This window comes from Pezoporus occidentalis, unplaced genomic scaffold (assembly GCF_034315485.1).
Source record: "Pezoporus occidentalis ecotype Australia unplaced genomic scaffold, CSIRO_AGI_Poc_V1 ctg126, whole genome shotgun sequence".
Classification (NCBI taxonomy): Eukaryota; Metazoa; Chordata; class Aves; order Psittaciformes; family Psittacidae; genus Pezoporus; species Pezoporus occidentalis.
The window spans coordinates 562,425-585,030 of NW_026913060.1; the positions used below are offsets into that span (position 1 = coordinate 562,425).

The 22,606-nt window shown below is 42.8% G+C and overlaps 1 long non-coding RNA gene across 1 annotated transcript; it reads left to right on the forward strand.

The window, feature by feature from the left end:
- Window positions 1–1,579: 1,579 nt before the first annotated feature.
- On the forward strand, window positions 1,580–18,932 carry LOC134158108 (uncharacterized). The gene is made up of 2 exons (XR_009962591.1): window positions 1,580–1,695; window positions 18,097–18,932. It is a non-coding gene; the product is annotated as an uncharacterized LOC134158108 (long non-coding RNA).
- Window positions 18,933–22,606: the final 3,674 nt, after the last annotated feature.

Below are 22,606 nucleotides of genomic sequence, written 5' to 3' on the forward strand. Positions count from 1 at the left end.
TTCGTGTCAGACAGCTTGAAGTGACAAGATATTGAAAAACAGCATATGGAGGACCTTAATGTGTGGAGATAAACGGAGCTGCCTCCGAAACAAAGTAAGAAACACATCCCCCTCATCCACCTCCTCCTTTCAACAGTTTCCCCCTTGCATGTCTGAAGGTCTGATCCAGCAGGAGACAAGTTCCTGGTATGCAAACTAACTGAGAGGGACTCAGCCCCTGCAACACCCTCAGCACTTGATAGTATGTGCTTACTGTCTCTTCTTAAATCTGGAATAAGATAAATGATCCATCTTATAGGTAACTTTGAGACTTTGTTCTTTCCATGGGAAATACTTCACCTATTTCTTACTCCCCTAGGCTTCCAATGAAAAGCAAAGCAATTAATAAAGTGTAATTAATAAAGACAAAGAAGTATGGGACAGCTGTAGAAAAGGATGGGCTTTGAAGACTTTTGATATGATCACATGGGGCCAACATTCCTGACCTTCCAGGCCATGTACTAAAACACACACACACACAGGAGCACCAAGACATGCATAACTTAGATCAGAAAGCTGGAGAGTGGTGAAACATAACCAGAGCTCCACAGTGATATATCAGTCTTGGAAGAGCAAGAGCATGCACCCAGACAGTGGAGGTGTTGTATGGCAGGACCAGCAGCTCATTTCTTTCATTGATTGGAGGATCCAATTACTCAATAGGACCTACACCAGCATAGCCACATCATGGGAACATTAGCTCCCATACAAGAGCTGCTCAGGTGTGTGTGTCCTGGTAAGAAAAGGTTTCCCCTCCTCTTTTCTTCCCCTACATACCCATTTCACAGAGTCTTGATTAGATAAAGTTTAGCTTCCATCTCCCACTTAGGTACCAGGAGTCATCTTTTCCAATTTCTCTAGTAGCTTCTTTCCTTTAAAAAAAACCACATACACATCAAGAAGGCAAAGCATTTGCTTCCTATAGTTTTGGGGGCTCCAGCTGCAAAAAAAAACCACCATGGCCTCTAACTTTCTCCATCTTTTTTATTATTTTTTTTTAGAGCACTGGTATGTAATGGTTTTAGTTTTTGTGTAACTCTCTGCACCATAACGCTGAAGTAGACAAGCAGGCATTTCAGTTGTAGTGTTGCTTTTCTGCTCTTGTATCTTGCCAGTTCCCTTTGGGAGGGGGAGTACCGACTTTTTGCTCATTTAAAATCAGACTTATTCAGGTTGAAATTGTCTCTTCTGTTTGCAAAAAGGAAGATAGGAAGCATTTGCATCCCACTATGAAAGAGGAAGACTGCTCATGTATGCGTGTCTGAATGCACCATAATCTGAGCATTTTGTCTTTTTCTCTGAAATATGATTTTTTTTTCTCAGCCAAAACCATCTCTACCTCATACTTTTCCTCCTTAAGAAGGTTTGAGTATTTTCAGCCTCATCTGTGTTTACTCTTGTAGCCTGAACTGAGCCCTTTCCACTGATTACCCATAGTGATTAAGGTTAGATTTCAGCTGATTTGCACCCCAGGTTGCCACTGAATAATCCTGTGCTCTTTTAAAGTGCAACCACTGCCTCCATGCAGTACAAGTGGGATTTGAAGCTTGCAGGTCCTTTGTAGGTGTTTTTAGTATGCAACAAACAAATCTGAAGTAATTATACGAAAACAAATGACGCTGAAGCATAATACTACCTGTCCAGGTTAACTGTGCAGTAAGTCTTTAAACTTCTGTTTTTAATGCCCATGTGTTTATCCTCCTTCTCCATCCCCCCATTAGGTTTATGCTAGTCAGAATTAACCCCACCTATCTGCAGGGGATGAATGATTTTTTAGCAGACTCACTCAGCACTCCACACTTTCCACTGCAAAAGCCCTAGACACTTAGTGACAGAACAGTCAACAATGATATTAAAACATATAAAATATCTGTAAAACCTCTTCTTCCAGGAGATGACGAGGTGAGTTCTCCTCATGTTATTCTATTTGAGGCCATGTTGCAGTACCATATTAGCCTGGGAAAGTGGGTGTTTCCACACACTTGAAACTGAATTCCTAGCCTGCTTGTGCTCAAGTATAGACTGGACTATCTATCTATCTACATATACATAATATATCTCAGGTATAGCATGGGAGATATAGATATATATATACACACACTGGGAGTATATAGTGGCCCCAGGGTACAGTCAATATTTAGCACAACTGAGAAATGTGCCTCAGTTTCAGGATTTTGGTGATCACAGTTAACCAAGTTGTCAGTACTTGGTGACATTTAATGCATTTTCTATTATGGGTGGAGAAAATTATAGGCAGTACCTTACGACAGCTGTTGGAGGCAAGATCCTTTCCTGGAAGTGTCTCTGATCTTCCATGCTGTGAGCTCACAGTATGCAGTGGTGGCAGGTGAGGTCAAAAGAGGCTATGGACACTGGGTGAGCAGTGGGATACTTGTGTGGCTCTTTCTTCTGGGAATGCAGTCTCCTCTTTTCTGCCACCAAGGCAATGATCCTTTCTTAGTGTCACTTTTCCAATGGCTCCATTTGCTGCAGCCACAAGGAGAGAGGGGAGCTAATTCTGGGTGCTGAGAAATGGAAGAGAGAAATAATAAACACTGGACAACAGTGCCTCTATTAAGAGGAGACCTGAAGGTCATAGGGAAACTGGAGTAATGGCAAGAGATACTGGTGTACAGTGATGTATCTTCTTTGATTTCTGTATATAACTTACATCAGGAGAGGACCAGGGCAAAGACTGGTGGGAGAGGGAAAGAAGGAGCAGGCGTGACTGAGTCCATATTCATGGCTGAGAGGCAGGAGTAGAACCCAGGGCTCCCAATCATGACAGCCTCCCACTGTCTTCCCTTGAATTATTGCCTTGATTAGCGTGATGTCTTGCTCCTGGCAACCATGTGGCATTGAGTCTATGCAGGAAAATATATGAGTGTAGAGAATAATTGGTTCTTTGCTATTAGATTGCACAAATGTCAAAGTGTACTGGGGAGAGAGAGACAGCTGAAAAGTCACATTCCCTGCAAACGCTGTGGCACTGACCTCTTGTGCCTGTAAAAACTGGGAATCACAGACAATCTGTTGTGATGCCATGGCTTCTTGTGGTGGGGGACTGCAAGATCTCAGTACAAACACTGGTTTCTCAGCTGGCAACACTGGAGTTCTTTGTAGCACCGGGTCAGGTTGTGTATAGGGGGAGTTATATAAGATTTTCTTGCTATGTGATCTGCCTTGTTGCATTATTCTAACAAATTAGACACTAGAAAGACACTCTGCTCTCTATGTACCATCCTGAGGACATCTCTCTCTTCCCCTGAACTCTGGCAGCTCTGATTTACTTAGGACAAACATGGTATTTTTGAAGGATCTTGCTGCTTATGTCTGTGGGCTCTGTGGAAACCCTATGATTTTTAATGCCCCTCACTTGTATCTCCATCAACCATGATGGAATTTCTAAAAAGCTGAATACCTTTGCAAACTGCTGACTCCAAACCTTTCAACATGGAGCTTTGTCTAACATGAAAGGATTTGCATCTACAATTTCCCTCTTTTGGTAGCATCTCCCACCTGCAGAAGGGTTCAAGTCTTCAAGATATGGCCTGTTTCAAGATACATGTCCTACAGGAGAAGTCACAGTAACAAACAATGAGAATTCATCTTTGTGCCCAGAAGACTCTAAATTTACTTGAAAACCAGGCAGTAGAAGTGTGCGAAATCCATACAGAAGGAGGTGGTCCCACATACAGTACCTGACATACTGCAGCCAGCAGCTAGTAATAAGTAACCAAGGTCATTTCTAATATGAGGATCTCTAAGCAAAAACCTTACTGTGGGCTGTAGGCAGATTCTGCTTTACTTTGCTGCATCTCATCAAGCTCATGCTTGATACATTGGGTAGGCAAGTCATTTAGCTTTTTAGTGTATTTGCCCTGTTTGTGCTGTGGCAATGAAATGGAAGATGAATGGTCAAGATGCATTGCTTCTGCATCGAAGTGACAAGGGAAATTTATGTTCAGGCACTCTTATCCTACAAAGCCATGGCTAAAATGTAACCAGGTTTTCTAGTGCGAGATAGAGCCTCTCCAGAGCCCCTTCTCTTGTGCAGACCTGTTATGTCCTAAAGCTTCTATACAATTGTTGTAGCACTTGTCTTTACAGACAGGCTTAGAGATCATGGATTTACAGAACTGTTTCACAGTGCTTATCCATTGGTCCTGGCCTCAGTTTTGTGATGTCAAACTTCAGTGGAATTTAGATAGGATCTCAAAGCAGGGGGGAGATCAGAGAATGTATTGACAATTCATATCCTATCCTATTGTCATTCATTTATCATGCTGTCTCCCTTGTGAATCAATGTTTAGGTATACTGTAGAAAGAGAGTCTTTATGGTGAAGTGGTTTAGAAGCCAAGGCCTACAGTGAGAGTGTCCTTATTTCCTTCCTCCTTTCTTTGAATCTCCTCTTGCCCTGCTGAACTACTGACCCCACCCCATCCCTTCTTGAGGTGCTGCAAGTCATTTTTTTATGGTGTTTTAATTGAAACTGCATTTTTCCATATAATTGTTCAGGGAAAATGCTGGGGTTTGAAAATAAAATGATTTTCACTGACAGAAAAATCCCTGGCCTGGCTGCACCTAGGAATGGGCATCAAGCTGTCACTTCCCATCTCCCAGTCACCACAAGGAATGAGGAGAATCAAGCATATGGCTGCTTGATGGTAGCTCTTTCTTCAGAAAATGAAAGAACCCGTAGAGGAAATCAAAGGCATGCTGGCCATTTAGTTGCTTCCTAAGTCAATAGCACACAGTGCCTCTGGCATCACTTCTGTGCAAGATTTGCTTCCCAAGGCCATCAGTTGGTTGGTGACTAAATGGGAAGCCTAGACACAAAGAGCCGTTTCCTCCTGCTGCCATGATCTCTGTTCAGGTCTGTTGGCCACCTACGCATTACAGTCAAGACCGTGCAAAACTTCTCCCGGTGTAGTGTGAAATTTGCTCCAGAAAAGCAGAAACATCTGGTTAGAGCCAGGAAGTGGTTGCTGGCTGGGTTTGGCAACAAGGGAACGTGTAGTTAATACACTCTTACCTCATCAGTAGGTGTCACTGCAGCAAAAGACAGGGTCCAGTGGAAAGTTTCAGAGGGGAATAGAGAGGGGTACTTCAGCCAACCAACCAGATGCAGTCAGTTCAGTGCTTCCTGACTACAGCCAGAGAACAGCTATGGATCTGGGTTTATGAATTGCTTGTAATAAGGCCATAGGAAATGAGAGATTAAGGAAATGAGTCATTAAGTGATTACAAAGACATGTGAAGCACACACAGTTGTGGCCGCCAGTAACAGAGCGTTGAGCAACTGTAAATTTCTTCTGCGGGGGTTTTGGGAATGTTCCTGCTGAACTTGTATGCAGTAGTGAGTTACGGTTCGATGGATGTAGTTGAAATGAACTGGTAGCAAGTTTCAGCCACTCTTAGCACAAAACCCACAAAAGAGTTTTCTACAACTCAAAATCACCCTTTTGATGCCAGGCCCAGTGACCAATCCCAGAAGAAATATTGCAACAATTAAGAAACAGTCCCCCTCTTGCACAGTAGGATTTAAGTTTGGTTTTCAGTATGGATGCAAAAGCTCTAACCAAGGCTCAGTTAAACCTTCTTTGTCAGGGCCAACATCTGAAAGCTGACAATGTAGCCCTATGCTAGGATCAGCTTCTGACTCAGTTTCTACATCATTGCCAAAAAAGCCCCCAGCAGCTGCTCCTCCTCATGCAAGGTGTTTCTCTGGTGTGTTGGAACTGGCATTCAGCACTGTCACATGGGGGGGTGTGGATAACCCAGTCTTGGGTCCGCAGAAAGCACAGGGCAGAGAGGAGTAGCACGGCTGCACTTGTTCAGCAGGTGCACTACCCTCAGCTGCTGAGCAGATGCTCTCTGGTGTGCTGGAGGCCTTTGTTCACACCACAGTGAACCTGCTGCCTTTCCCAGCCTCCCGGACAGCAACCTTTCTGGAGAGGCAGCCTCCTTCCCTCTGCCCCGCTGCAAAGCCAGCTACTGGAGATCCGTAAACGAGGTATGTTCATTTTAAAAATCCATCAGTTCAGAGGCAATGTGGGAAGCAGAATTCAGAAGCTGTCCCTCCAGGCAACTGGGATAAGTCACATATCCCATCAAAATGGACCCCTCATGTGGTTTGGCATCAAAAAACAACTTTTTAATCTTATTTTCTGGGAAGAACAGTCAGGAAAAAAAGATCCATAACACAGGGCAGGTCAGCTGTCAAACCTGGACTCTCCTGCACTCCATGACCTTCTTGCAGGTTCTTGATTGGGCATCCTGCTCCAGAGTGTGCTATGCAGCATCTCCTAACCTCTTCAGCAAATATGTTGCCAAATTATCAAATACTATGGAAGGAGGAAATGAGGCAGTCAGGTGTCTTTGATGCTATCCTAATTGCTTTACAAAGATGCACATAAGGTCCTAGTTGCTCCTGGTAGAACACTAAACTGTATGAGATAGGCTCTTTGAGTCTTTTTGGAAACTTTCTCCACAGTATTTTGCCTCAAAAGTATGTTGATTTTTCTACCACCATCTCTGCAGTCTGCAAGTGTTGGCTTTCAAACTGGCTCTAATGCTCTGTGCCTGGTTCCCTCTCCCATATATCTGACTCCCTCAACCTACTCCCCACCCTTTTGCCCTGTTTTTTTTTTTTTATATTTACATTCAGCCTCAGATCCTTGCTAGTCTTCTATGCAAACAGTATTTTGTGTTTATACTGTATTGTTTCACACAGAAGTTAATCACACCTGAGCAAAGATTGGCTGCAGTGCTTATAGCCACAGTTTGGTTTCACCCATTCTACAAACTAACAAATCAGTCTCTGCATATGGAGTGCAAACAAAACAAATAAACAAAAAAAAACCAAACCAAACAAAGCCAACGTTTCCTGTTCAGTTTTGCTTCCTCAGTTTCCCTTCTATCATGAGCAAACTTAGGAGGCTGAGACACCTCCAAATTCTCTGTAATGGGCTGGCAGATGGGAAAGGATGGAGCAGAATATCCACCATTTATGCTACTGCAGGGGAAGCAGTCATCTAAGCATCAGTGTGTATATAAGAGGCTCAGTATGTGAGAATTCCTGACCCTATGACTTTAAATCTGACTAGATAAGAGAGCCAAAGAGTGGGAGGTGAAACAGAAGCCCAGAGAGTTGAAAAGATTTGTCATAGCAGATCTGGGACTGTTGCCCAGGCCTTCTAAGCACAGCTGGGTGATGATATTATGGTTATTATTAATAATAATAATAGTTAATGTGCCAAAAACTGGTGTTAGGGTAGGACTGGAAGAGATCACCAAACTGAGCAGAGTGTGGTGAATATTTCTGGCCAAAAACCACATCTGTGTTGAAATCTTTTAGAACAAAACATTCAGAGGAGTTTTGAAATGGTACTTTACAAATAAAAATAGCCATTGCATTTAAAAGCAACAAAAGAAAAAACAAAACCAACCAACCAAACAAATAAAACCCAACAACAAAAACCCCACCAACTTTCTAAATGGTCAGAGTAGCTAAGTGTAAAAAGCCTTTCAATTTCAGTCTAGTGAAACATTTCTGTCAAATCCAAAATCAACCTTCTTTTTTCATCCAAAAACTCAAAAGATTGTCATGTTGGTTGAGACTTAATTCCTTTCCAATTTTCCATTCTGGTGACCAATCCAAAATATGTATCAATTACCAAGCTTTACTCATAAATCCTAAGAAAAAAAATATGTCCCATGGACTGCACTAAACTACTGTGTAGACTTTTCAACAATGATAATCTCTCTCCCAGACATTTCAGCTACATCACCACAACAACTATCCTACCATGCTACAACTTCTACTACAATATTTCTTTGTTGTACAGATAACTGTGACCAAGCCCTTGCTAACGTAATTCATGAGAGTGAGCAGCATGATTGAAACAATACTCATGCTTCAGGGTTGACCTCTAAACCTGTCATAAGTCACAAGTGTCAAAAGCAATCAAGGTTATACAGGGGAGGTTATGAAATTTCATCATGTATACAGATGTTGGATTTTCTATGCCTTAATGAGAGTCAGGCAATGTGATTGTGTATGTCTTGTTGCAAAGAACAAATTGATTTTATTTTGACTGTTACTCATTTTTAGATGATGCTCACTATTTCTACAGCAGTTTATTTTCTGCACTGGCTTTAAAGAAGTTCCTTTTTGTTTGGTTTGTTAGTATTGCTTGGTATGAGACAGTGCATCAGCACCTTTCATTCTGCACAAATCCAGCCAGAAGGCATACCAGAGACATATTTGCTCCTCGATGAAATGTAGAGAGGAGTGGAAGTAGCTGTTTCACAGCAAAATGTTTATAAAAGCTCAGGAAAGGAAGGATAAAAGGGATGTGCCTGCAGCTGATGGTGAAAGCAGAAAATTAAAGCAGAAGCAAATTCATTTATATAACAAAAATCCTACCCAAACACTGGTCATCTACTTTTCTTGCAGAAAACGCTGAGTGATCTTGACGGATCAGGAGCAACTGGAGCTGTGGTTATGTCTTTTCAGAAAAGCTCCCTCAGTGCTCTCTGCTAAACCTCCCTCGTGTCATGGGAATACATGCTGTTCTCACAAACACATCAAGATCCACAGGCAGGACAGCTTAACACTGTATTTTGTCTGATGCTGACTGAGAGAAAAGTAGTTCCCACTAATGACCAAGCTTCTTCTGTTGGTCCTTCTGTACCCTCCAAACACTCATTTTACTCAAATGCCTAGATCTGCAGAGAATTATGAATTTTTGATATATCCAAATGCAGCTTAGGAGAACATGCCTGGACAACCCCAACAGAGTTCTCTTAACTCCTTGGATTTTCCTGGAGTCACTTAATTACTTCCAGGGTTTCCCAGAAATATCTGGAGTTTCCCAGATAGAATGGCCTTTGAGAAGCTGCGCTGTGACTCTATCAGGAGCCCATTAATTCTGCCTGGTATGAAATCATGTTGTCAGGAGAGTGATAACAAGCTGAAGAGATAAATCAGGTTGGCACAGCATTGCCTTCAGCTTGCATATACAACAGTGTAATCCTTGGAGCCTTCAGAGAAACACACATGTATAATGAAGGAAGGATTTTCTTTTCCTTTTTTGTTTTTTATTTCAGGAGAATTAAAATGAACATCAATAAATTTGGGTGTCAGAGCACAGAGAAGAAGAGAAAGTAATAGCGCTAAAAACACAGCATCAGCAGGAGACCTACCAAAGGAATAAAGATTGAGAGCTATATTCAGCCTGGCCACAATAGATGCCCTAATATAAGTCAACACCTACTTTTCTCTACTGATTCCAGAGGGAACCAGGCTCTGACAGTCCATCACTGCAACTCACTAAGTATGATCCCAAACTGACTGATGACAAAGCTGCCTGCAACGTTTGCCATCTGAGAGTGGCATCATGGCATGTATGAGATAGTATGGATGGTCAATCTTACAGTACTTTCATCTCGAGATGATAGCAAGAACTCTGGAGTCGACTGTCCTCTGCAGTGTATACAGTTCCTATCAGGATGGTATGGGACTACATTAGAGTGGCAGGGGAAGGGAATCAGGGTTTACCAGCTTAAGTGGAATAAAGCCCCACACAAAACACTTGATTTCCCATCTCCTGGGTGTTTTTACAGAACAAAATATTTGGGCTCATTAAAGAAGTAATAAGCTGAAGTTTGATAGCCCATGTTTGTACAAGAGATGAAACCTGATATTCAGATGTCCTCTTCTGGCTTCACAAATCTGGATGATCCAGAGAAGATTTCTATGCGCAAGGTTGACATTCTAAAAAATGGCAGAAGTAGTCTCTCCTCTACACAAAGAAATGTCATGCAGGAGTTAGTAGATGATGCGCTAGTCCTCGCTCTTCACCCCGGGCACTGTATAACGCATGAGACCTCATGTCTTGTCTCTGTTCCTATTGTTCTAGCCCACCCTCCTCTTTCCAAATTTTGTAGCACAGCTGATATTAATGACATTTCAAGATCATTCTGAAACTATAAATAAAATTAACAAACATGGTGGAGATTTGCAGTCTCTGAAGGCTTCAGTTCAAATACTTTCTTTCACTTCCTTTTTCATATCCGTTCCAAGACTCTACAGGGCATTCAGGTGATATTTAATACTAGCTGTACTGAGCAGTTCAGGTCTTGCTACTGATATTTATGTTCTTTTGGATTCAAGAAGCACCGCTACAGATCAGGGGTCAATTATATATATGTGTGGAATGGCCTTTGGCTTGGAAAATCACCAGAGTGGTATCATGAGGCCCTTCAGACACAATCAAACACACCGCTCAATGTACAACCCGTAAGTCCAGGGAATGCCTACACTCCTCATATAGAAACAGCTTCAGCAACACGCAGTAAAGAAGAGGTGGTATGGGTAGGGAAAGAGAAGAAATGTATCCTACACGAAGTTTTCAGGTGAGAAAAGTAACTTCACCTCACTATTATAATGGCTGCATTAAAAAAAAGACAAAACAGGTTGAAAGGGACCTTGAAGGGTGTATGAAATGTACCCACACAAGGACAAATCATATCTAGCCGGCAGATATTCTTAAAATCAACTGGAAATGAAGACTCCATACCCTCCTTGCTCAAATCTGTCCCAGACTTTCACTGTTTTTACTGCTTAGAACCTCTTTCCCTTTTTCTCATCTTGGGTAATCCAACATGGGCATGGAGAAGAGGTCATCCCCCACCACATTGTATCTGTCTCCCGGTATTAGAAGACCCTGTTCTGTTGTAATGCAGTCCAAAGCAATTCCACAACATACAGAAATTTGCTTTGAAAGTTACTAAATTTGGCACACCAAAATTAAAAATGAACAAGTAACCCCATCATGAAAACAAGTGCCTGTGTTTAGAGGCATTCATGCAAGAGGAGATTGGATGAGTGGCCAGGGGTGTGGAGGAACAAAGAAACTCCTCTGACTACTGCCAGGATTAATGAAAGACCAGTTCTAAAAGTTTGCTCCAGCAATTTTAGAAACAATAACAGTCCTCCCCCTCCCAACATACTAAATCTGATCCTTGCTAATGTGAATTAATACCAGGTTTCAATGCAGTCATTGGGGTAATGTGATGCTCTAGAGTGCTGTAATCCTAAACAGAGCATTAGGAGAGCAGCTTGCACCACAGCTGTGGCTCCTTGCAGGTGTTTCTTCCCCAGGCAGCCCCTTCAGTAGCAAGTCTCTGACTCTGCATGAGAGGCATAGGGGGAGCTCTGTCATGGGCAGACAATAGGGACTTCCAGGGTCTTACACCCTGGAAGAAATGGGCTGGTCCAGTGCTGGCGATACCAGGAGGGGTCAGAAAGGGGGAGGTCTGAAGTGATATGGGTCTCTGTTTACTATGCACAAAAGGAGAGAGAGCGGGTGAATGAACGAAACAGATACCTCTGTGTGACCCCCTTCCCCTGTGGACTAGACACACACTGCCTGCGTACACATGTGCTCTTTGTTCTACAAATGATCCCGTTGCCCCTGCCCTACCCCACCCCACCACTTTCCCTTATCCTCCCCCTTAAACAAGCCCTGGCTCACACGTTTCATCAACAATCCCCACTATTCATTTTTCAGGGACACCAAAGGGAAACAGAAGGCTCCTAAGCAAATTTCTGCCTCTTTTGGGACTGCCCTGCTTTCCCTCCACCCATCCTTCATCACCCTCCTCCCCCAAACCTTGCGTCGTGCCTGTCTGCAGCCACAACTCAATATTGGGTTACAGCAGGCCTCCAGCTGACCTGGTGGGTTCATCCTGTAAAAATACCGCTTGTGTTGTTCGTCTCTCTGATTACTTCTGGCTCATAACAGGTGGGGTCATCAGCTCAAAGGGGGAGGGCAAGATGGAAGAGCTCCTCTTTAGCTGCAAGCCCTCCTCCTCAGAGGGGACAAAAAAAGCCCCATTTGTTCACTCTCCCATCTTTGTCCCCGAAGTCTCATGTTTTTCAGAAAACAGTTTTGTGTGAGTCTATTTTTTCAAGCTCAGTGCCACTGGAGTCAATGGAGGGACACCAGTAGTACTTTTCTAGCTTAATTGTCAGCACAGCATCTTTCTGTTTAGATGCAGGTCCCCATCAGATTCCCAGCTGATTTCTGTAATCCTCTCACCACTGCAGAAACAGGTCAGGAATTTAATTAGTCTCACAACAAATTCAGTGCTTCCTGATTGTCACTTGGGCCAAGAACTACCCTTTTTGTTTGTTGTCTCCTAGGCTTTCAGTCTTGGTTGCACACAGGAGTGGAGTAAAAGTTCAGGCACAGCTATAAACTAACAAAATATTTTGAGTTCCAGAAACAGATATTGGAGGGACTTCAATTTAACTCAAAGTAGTAGGTCAGATTTGAACAGTTTGCAGCGTGGGGGAGTTTTAGATGTAGACCTTCGCTCAATGGCTCGTTCCACTTCTGTGGTGATTTCAAAGGTGCAAAAGAGTTTCCCCTTGCTCTTGATGGCAACTTTACATTCCTCCTGGAGTAAGGTAGTTGTGGACTGCTTGATGATCCAGGGTTGCTTAGGTAAATAAGGAAATGCTTAAAAGATTTCTAAACAAAACGGGAGGGAAGTTCTTGAAGAAACAAGAATGGAGACGCTCCAGGGATGGAAATGGCCACAATCTTTCTATAGAGCAGTCGTAAGCACATGAACTAATTTTAGAGTTATGTTGGAAGACAGCTGAACAGAAAACTAGATTTGAAACTAGAAACTTTATTTCCAAGCCCCTTCCCATGCTTTGAAATAAAGCATGCGTACAAGAAAAGTGAATGTTTCGGGGGGTGCAAGGTGTAGGAGGGATGTTCACCTTCTTCAGCATGCAAACCTCTAATCAATATCCAGAGTGGAAAAGAGAATTTTTATAGCAGGTTATGCCAACTGAAAATAGCCAGGCTTTTCTTTGTTGCCTTCCACATACTTCTCATTTCCTAATGCATTGCTCCAGCTGAGACTTATCCAGTGTGGAAACACTGGGCTCATTAAAATGATCAGAGATGGTCAGGTACTTGGCTGGTGATTTCCCAACCCCCTAATAGCCTGCACTATGTCTGATCTATGAGATCCAAAAGACCTTGGATGGAGACATTGAGAGCTGGGGGTTTCTCTTCCTTCCTTGCAAAGCTGTAATGAGGAATTACTTAACAATGTTGCCACCAAGCTCGACGTATCCTGCACAGCAGGGTGAAGCTGATGATAAGCACTGGCTCTGTCACCGTGGAGACAGAGCAATCCTCAAAGCCAAGTGACACAGGAAGAGAGAGATCACTGAATCAGACAGATTGAAGGAGGGATTCAGAGCCATTTTTTCAAGTGCCCCCATCAAACAACCTAAGTACTGATATTTTCTCTTTTTAGCTAACAATGACCTCTGTCTTCCCTTCTGCATTTTGTTCTATTTCACAATGAAAACCAGCAAAAAGGTTTAACTTCCCAGTTCTCGTTTTTCTGCTCAAGCAGTTCTACTTGGAAACTGTAGGCAAAAGGAATTCATGTATTTTTCAAGCAATGCAGAGTTGCTGATGAAGTCTGAAATATAATTCCAGGCCATTTCTACATATGGATAGTTGTAGACTCTTTGAAAGAAGAAACTCCTTTCTTGATGTATATTTACCCCTGTTTTCATCAGTGTCCTTTAAGTTACAGCGTTCCTCACCTAAAAAAAAAAACATAAATCTGCAAATTAGGGAAGGACAATGGCTTGTCTATCTTTTACTTCGATTTTTGTGCCTAAATGAAGCACAAAAGACTTTATATAATATATTATGCTGTATGGTATTTGTTTCTACTTTACAGACTCAGGAACACTACATCTCTTTATTCTTCTATGTCTCTCTTGACTGTATTTCTTGGAAAAGGGCATTGGAGTTGTTGCTGAGAATTTGATAGGTTTTGTGTTTAAAATGGACACATTTTCACAAAATTTCATCAGTCCAAAGGTATCTAAGCAGCTGAAATTAAATATATGTTCCCTTCTTCAATAGGCATCACTTTTGATACCTTCATAGACATATTTTTACTAGTTTTCCATTTTTCAGAGAAAAGTAGACCAGAAATAACAGGCATTTAAAAATTACAAACATGTCAATAAATCAACCTTTTTATAAAAAGAAACAACTGAGTCCATTTTTCCAAGTACTACAGGTGTCCCAAAATGACCAAATCCAGTGAAGCTTTTCCTTTGCAAGTCGTTTTTAAAGCACAAATTACCTTGTTACAACTGGAAGTATCATCATCATCATGACTACTTTGAAATCATAAAGCAGGTGACATGATCTACTGTGTTTGTTCTTGCTGTGCCTGCTTGGCATAAGCTTCCTAAAAGCCTCAGGAATTGCTCTGGGGATGAATTTGGCCTGCAGGGGTCTTCCATTTACTTTGATTTACTGTGGTCATTCAAAGCGTATTCTCATTTGAATGGTCAGGGATTTACACACATAGCTTCCATTAACACTAAAGGGTGATACCATTAAGATAAATGTACAGTTAATCTCTGGCACTGTGGAGATAAAAATATACCTCAGAGAGTGCACTGGCTGGGCTGGAAATATTCATTACCTGAGTTTCATTTCACATAATGAAACAACTTTAAACAGCAGCTTTATAATTTTACCACCCCAAGTCCTGTATTTCTTAGGAGGAAGGAGAGAAGAGAAAAGGGGGAGATATACATGGGAGAGACGGATGAAAATGAGATTGCTTTCTTTGAGCCCCAGCATGCAGACAGTGTTTCACTTGGATAGCAGGGAGGATAAGATGATTTTTGATCTCTTCCCCAGATCACTATCATGGCCGTATTGCCTATGAACACCATGGCACTTGCTGCTTTTATTTTAGTAGTGTCACTGTAACCCTTGGAGAGGGAGCTTCCTAATATTTCCCCCAAATTCGTGTCAACTGGTAGAATTATGTGGAATAAGAGATGACCATAGAAGAACTTACAATAGACAAAAGAATAGGGTCAGATGGCAGCCCAAATCTCAAGAGGCAGGAAGCATCTTTTCATTGATTTTCATCTACCTACAGTCCAGCAGGATTTAACATCAGTGGTGTTGCGTACTGTGTTGGGGTTTTTTTTTGGTTGTTTTTGTTTTTTTTTTTCCCCAAGAAAATATCTAAATAAAGAAACAATAACATGGAATTTCCCCAGAAAAGCTCTGGTGAATCATCCAGGAGGTTCAGATGAAGATCACATTAAAACCAGTAACAGAGGAGTGAAGGTTCTCATTCCAGGGATATTCAGCCTAATAGCTTGGTTCTTATTTCCTAAGCATTGGGTGCAAGAATTGAGTGCCAGTCCCTTCCAAAAAGGCATCTGACAGTGACAAATTCTATGCCAGTCTTTGTTTCATCCTGACAAGTCTCTCTTGAGGGTACAAACTGAGTGGTTTGTGGAAATAAAACACTGGCTCATATACTAAGATATCTTTCTCTCAGATGTCTTTGTCACCAGCTCAAACGACTCATTTTGCCATTGGGAATGTAAAAACAGTATTTGAAAAGCACATCTGTAATCTAACCCTATTCACCCAGTGCCCTCATGGTGCTCAAAACTCCCAGCACCTTGGGTTGTGACCACTGGGCAGTTAATTCACCACTAGCAAATGAAAGTGTGGCCAGCCTCATCCAGCAAATCATGGGCAGGGAGGCATACAGAGCCCAAAGGACTGTCTCACAGGTCTTCTCTCCAAGTCTTAAAGTGGCCCCCTGCATGGTGCAGTCCCTTTCCATGTTCTCCTAACTCAACATTATTTCTGATCTGTGGACCACCCTGCTGCAGAACACCCATAGCATGGCTAGATACCCAAAAGAATCAGTTAGGTTGTTAGACCATATCAAGCAACAAGAAACAGGTAGTGCCATGCAGTGCATGGAATAGTGACTTAATCCCTGATCTTGAGCAAGAAACTATCATTTTTTACCTTTTGCTTTCCCCCCTCACACTTTCTCTGCATCTCTTTTATAGCCAATATAATTCATTGAAACTAAACCAGAGGAAAACAACTTGTACATGTCTACACTAGGGTCTGGCACTTACATTTTTCTTGGTTGCTTTAGTGAAGCCATTTATATAGTAAAAGCCCAGAGACACCCTGATTCTGTCTGTGACTTTATTATTATATTGGACACTATGACACATTTTAAGTGGTTCCCTGTCTTCAGCCGTAACTGAATATTACATTTAGATAGCCCATTAGGTTCTCTCGCTATGGTAATATGGATTCTATATTTCAAACACCACTAAACAGTTTTCCATTCCTGTGGGTGAATCCAGGTTTGTAAATTTTGCTTTGCTGCACAATGTTATTCAACAGCCTGACCCAGTAAAACTCCTACAGATCTCACAAGACCCCTGGCAAAATGCAGAAGAGAAAATAGTCTGTGTAAACAGCAATTGCAAGCAATGAGGAAGAAGAAGCCGGGGGGATGAATGTGGTTCTCATTTAATTGCTTTTAAAGCTTTTTGCCATCTTTTTCTCATTTGCCCCCACCCCCCCCCCCCCCCCCGCCCAAGACCAGAATATCTTGCATGTAACAGAATCCGTTCTGATTAGAAGGTTTTGTTACAGCTGTAATAAGCTTTCACACAGAGGAAGTCCCCCGAGACCTATATTTCATCTCAACTTTCCCCACCGCATTAAACAGAGGGATTGATTCTGGAAAACAGAGATTGAAATTCTCTGTTCCTGCACTCAACACTGAGAAGTAATGAGAATTGACAATTCCAAGGCTCAATGTGAAACTAGCATGATCTGGACTGAAACTGCTTGTGTGATAACAGGTTTTGGGAATGTTTCCACTTTCATCTGTTTATTTATTATTCTTATTAATTATTCTTAGGCTTGTGATTTGGGGGAGAGAGGTTGGGAGGAGGAAGACAGGATAAAAAAAGGGAGTCAGTAGCTTGGCAGCACACAGTCTAAATCTAAACACCACACACACTCGCTATACCCTGGAAAAACCTGGATCTTATACAACAATTTCTGTAACAGCATCACTTGGATAAACCAGCAACTTGGAAGGAATCTTTGCTTTCCTAGAATTCATGTAACTAAGAGATAAAATGACCTTGAGGGATGGCAGCTTTCCTTGTAAAATACATTAACTCTTTCAGAGCAAGCCTTGATGAAGATCCTCTATCAAATCAGGGAGGACAGAAGGGTCTGGTTAAAGCCTGACAATAGGTCTTGCTGCACTTACATCACCAGGTTTCACATCCCACCTCAGTTCTGATGATTTAGTAGGGAGACTTTAAAAATCTCCGGTCAGCATCATCTGTGAGTGCTGACAAACTTAATGCAAACAGATTACTTGACCCATTTTTACTCATCCCCATTCAAATGACCTCAGAGCTGATGACTTTGACCCTCTTCATTGTCCTTTAAAATAAACTGGCAGCCAGGTTAGCACAAGGTCTCTCTCAAAGTGCTAGTCCCATGAATTGCTCTCTTGAACTATTTCTGTTCCCATGGTCTTGCAACAGTGATTTTTAAGAGGAAAGTGGGGAATGAGACAGTCAGGCAGCAACCAGTAAAATCTGCTGTGCAACTGCTTCAGGAACGATCAGTCCCGTGAAGAGCAGAACTGCCTGAGTATGGACTCTGGGGCATAATGTTATTTGGCTGGATTTTCTGGTGCTTAAAAATAGTGTTTTCCCGGCTGTAGCTTTTCCCTTCACAAGGTTTCTCTTCCCTCTACCCTAGTTGCCTATTTTCACAATAACAGTAGGAACACAATACTTCTTTTCACCCTCTGTCAGTTTTGATCAGCAAACAGATTCAAGGTTATTAGTGGGTGACTGACAGAGTGAAAGGTAATTCTTGTTAGCTTGAAAAAGAGTAAGGATGAAAATTTAAAGTGATCATGGAAGCAGCTCACTGGAATCATTTAGAAGGGATAGATAAAAGGGGCCACTTGGAAGGGAGAAGCAGCACAAGCTGAGGGCTGCATACTTTTTACTGGTTACTCTACACCCAGATGTTGTGTCTGTAAGGAGGACTGTTTCATGCTTCAGCATATTTCTATAGAGGTTGTGACAGCTTCCACTTTTCTCTCATTTTTAGGTGATGCTCTAAGACCAGGTGCTGCAAACCTTTTGGAATGAAAAAACTCCACGGAGACCCCTTTCCCAGAGTAGAGATATCCCAGCTGTTCTCAGACAACACTGGCATCCACGTTCCCTTAAGTTTGTCACCCCTTTTGCTCAGAAATGAGGACTTTCCTCCTTTCCTCCCTTCCTTCTACGCAGTCCTGGGTTTCACTAAGAGCTGGCTGCATTTCACTGTCAACTGAGCTGAACCACAGGGATGAATATTCCCTTCTGCTTCATCAAGAAAAAAATACTTAAGACATCAGAAGCTGGCTGCAGAAGAAATCTGGCTTTTCTGTGTATTCTTCAGCTGTCATCTCTCTGGAGAAGACCATTTAATAAAGCTCCAGCAGGACCTCTGAAATGACAGGAAAGAAGGGTTTACCTGGTCAGCCCTTTCCCCTGGTTGAGCCTGTAGCTGTTGGTGAGCAGTTCCCCAAGATGCTGCAGCTTCATCCATTTCTCTGCAAAGAGAGAGAAGTGTTAAAATAAGAGCAGCCGATGGAAAAGCAGCCAAGAGCTAGATGTGCAGGGAAGAGGGGAGAGATGTGGCTCTCCCATCATTTCCATGTTAGGGGTTTGCATGGCTAGAAAATGGAGAGACAGATGGATTGCATATCCCCTTTTTCACTCCCCCAATCCTATCAGAAAGGTGAAAGAAAGAGGCCTACAAAGCAACAAAGTAGTGATTTAGCCAGGACAGGATCTTGTGTATCAACTCTGCAAGGGCTCATACAAATACACACACCTTTGGCTGCTGGAACCTGTTTGAAAGCCAGAAGGAACATGAGCCAGAAGACCAGGTCACCCCCCAGAAAAATCCCAAATATGAAAAAGAGCCCAAAACCAACAACAAAAAGAAAGAAATAACACACAGCCCTCCTCCAAAATAACAGCAGAATCAGCTCCATGACAGCCCCACCAGGGAAGAATTTACCCTCATGTAATTAATCCCCCTTTGCAAGAGTTGCCAGCAGGGATCTCAGATTAAAATCTCTCTCTCCTCCAATAGGAAGCACCTCCAGGAGCTCAGCATCTTCCCTCCCTTCCCCACAGCATGAAGCACCAGTCCAAGTCCCAGTGTGAGACTTGAACCTGCAGTGACCTCCTGAGCCCTGCAGTGAAGGATGTATTAGCCAATGAGTCATGTTGACTCTGGCTTGAATCTAAATGGGCCTCTTCTCTCATACCAGAGAAACCACGTCCACATAGCCATGGATGATGCTTGTATCGGATAACTCCTATTGCAAGAGCTGGGTGGTGCTTGTTGCTGTCATCCTTGCCTGGATGGAAAGGGTGAGCAATGGGGTGGGGATGTTAAAACCCAGTTACTCCAGAAGTTTCATCCTCTCTGTAATTTAGAATGCAGAAGAAATTGTCATCCAATTTGAACAGCAGAGACTAAACCAGACCTCTGGTTATGAAACATGACTTCTGTTTCCCTGTGGGTGGCCTTTTCTTTGCAGGGAGAGAGCATAGAATCACAGAATGGTTAGGGTTGGAAAGGACCTGAAGATCATCTAATTGCAAACCCCATGCTATGGGCAGGGGTGCCTCAGACTAGTCCATGTCACCCAAGGCTCTGGGTCCAAGATCAAGTGATTGCTGCTTGTGTTGAGTTACAGCTTTTTGAGAGGTCACTTTTTATACCCTTGTGTGAGTATCCTGTACAGAGGAAACTTCCATTTTTTTATACGCCACCATGAAGGTACATTTAGGCCTTCCAAATCACCTCCCGCTGTGGGCTAGATAGCAGAGCTGGTGGCCCCTTTTGCTTACTTCTCTATGCTCCTTAGAGACACCAGCCACTTGGGATATCTGCATCCCCTCTGCAGGTACTGGTTGAATGAAGCTGGAGCAAAGTGCGAGTGAACAACCAGCAGCCCTTCACGGAAATCCTAGGAAGGGAGAGTAAGAGTTTATGACCAAATCAGCTGGTGACATTCCTGGACCACAGCTGGTAGGCAGCAGCTTTCAGATGACAAGATGAAGTAAAGCCTCCCAGCCATAGATGCTGTGTGAGGGTCTGTGTCTCACTGAGCAGAAGGAGGGAAGGTTATCTCCTGGCAGGATACCAACTTGACATTATGTAGAAGGGATTTACCCACTACTGAAAAGCAGCCTACTCTCAGCTGGATGTTGCAGCTGGTCAGGACATTTGAACACACTTCACTTGAGGTGCTCAGGTGGTTGAAAGTTTAATGCAAAATAACACTCCATGTCTGGGTAGGGCATTCGGTATCCAGCTGTAGTGTAAGTACAGGCTGATGAGCTCCAGTTACTCATGCTGATATTTCCCAGGACGCTGACTATTTCAAACAGAGGTCATCCTTTGCCTGATTCTCTCTATCTGCCTGATAACCAGCAGGATATTTGTGCAAGAATATTTTTCTTTTGCCTGCCTGCTTGTCTTCCTTTTGCAGCTGAACAAAGAGAGCATTGTTTTCAGGATATCAAACTGATTTTGCTTTGATGGGCTTAAATTACCAGCTATGTATCAAGGGAAATCTATATCAGCCAGACCAACACCTCCTTTCTTAGTTCCCGCTTCCAGCCACCTCCTGCCTCCCAAAAAACATGTCAACATCTACTCACAAACTCTCATGCAATTCTGAACCCTCACTGATGCTCTGTTATCCATTGACATCCCTAATGGTCTGCAAGGAAATGCAAATTTGTATTGATAGGAAACCTGAGAAAGCAACAGAGAGATTTACTGGTCAGGAAAACACTAGTTTTTCCTTTCCTTATTCATATTGTGGTTCCTTGTGCTGTCATGTAATACAAATAACACTGATGGCATTAGCCTGTACTTAGAATAAATGCTTCCTGTGGTTCTTACATAGCTCCATTTCATCATATAGCACCTGAAAGAAAAAAAAATAAAAAACACAAAAAGGAAGGAAAAACTCGTTCATTGCCTCCTGTACTCTACCTATGCACGTTTGTCCTGCAGACATGAGTGTGTGGGCTGAACAGCTGTAATTCTGGTTTCTGTGTACTGTGCCTTTAAATACGAGTAGGCAGCCTGCCTGTAGGGCTGGGAGGGTGTAAATCTGGAAAGGCATTTAAGAGAAAGAGTTACCTTTTGCAGTGTCATTCCTGCAGGAATGTGCCAGACAGAGCAAACTCAATGGGAAACAGTCCTCCAACCTGAAACCCAGGTTCAGCATTTATCCAGAGCAGGCAAAATCAGGTAAACCTCCCAGCCAGGGCTGTTCTCTGAGGTCTCTTCTCCAAAGGCTGGCTCTGCTGAACCAGCCAGTTGGATGACCCTGCCTAAGGCCAGCTGTTTCTGCAGCCAGGAGCCCTACAGTGGAACAGAGTGCTTAACACCATGAGCAGATCCTTCTAAGAATGACCACTGACAGCCCAGCTAGTGGGTCTCCAAAGCACATTACAGCCACATCCTTCATGTTGACCTGAAGAAAGTACCAGTCTGGCCAGGGCTGCTCTGCTGCTTCCTGCCACACACACACACACACACACACACACACACACACACACCCTTTGTGTTTTGCAACTTCATTCCATAGGTGCCAGGGAGTCTCCCGCAGATGTTCTGAGACAGCAGTCCCTGAGGAGGTTAGATGTACACCACAAGGTGAAGAGCAATTTGAGGACAGAATTAAGAACTCTATAGCTTATAGCTTCATCAAACTGTTGGCTGCAGCTTAAGTTTAAAATGCCTGGGTTTAGACAGGCTAAACTTGGAATAACTCTTGATGGGATGGACTGTAGCCTAAGGCATCATCTACAATTCCCATTTGTGCAGACACACGTGGACAAGAGCTCAGGCCCAGTTTAAGGCAACAAACAAGTTCCTTCCCTGGCAGTAAGCCTATGTCCATGCCTACGCTCATTGGCCTGGTCCCATGCAAACATACCACAGTGGTTCCATAGACACTGCTCTTTAGAAGTTACACTGAGTTCCTCTTACTTTGTATGATTTCCAAGCTCTTTATACCCATGCTATCATTTTCATTTTTCTTTTTCTTTCCAAATGGAGAAGACAGATTTGTCCAGAATCCAGCAGCAAGCCAACACCAGAACTAGGAGAGCAACCCAGCTGTTCTGACTCCATTGCCACAGGCTTTGTCTGCTAGACAGAAGTGCTGGTCATGTTTGAATAATGACTTTATCTCTGTTCGACTAGTCAAATCCCAAAAGTGAGTCATTTTGTTCCACCATCTCCTCCATGATTTTCAATGGATTTCTGCATATGTCTCCAGGTGACATGAGCAGTTACCTGTAACATCAGATATTTTGGGTTTCATTTGTTGGGGTTTGGGGATTTTTTTTTTGCAGTGACTGCTAATGACCATGCTCTATATAAACCAGGAATGACATCAAGAAACTGCCTTGTTACGTTCATTATGAGATTTGGACATATATTTGGAATTGGTCTTCACACAGAAGTCAATGAGGGACAGAAGACACTAGATGGTCTTGGTTACTCAGTGCTTTGGTAATATGGTTTAGGC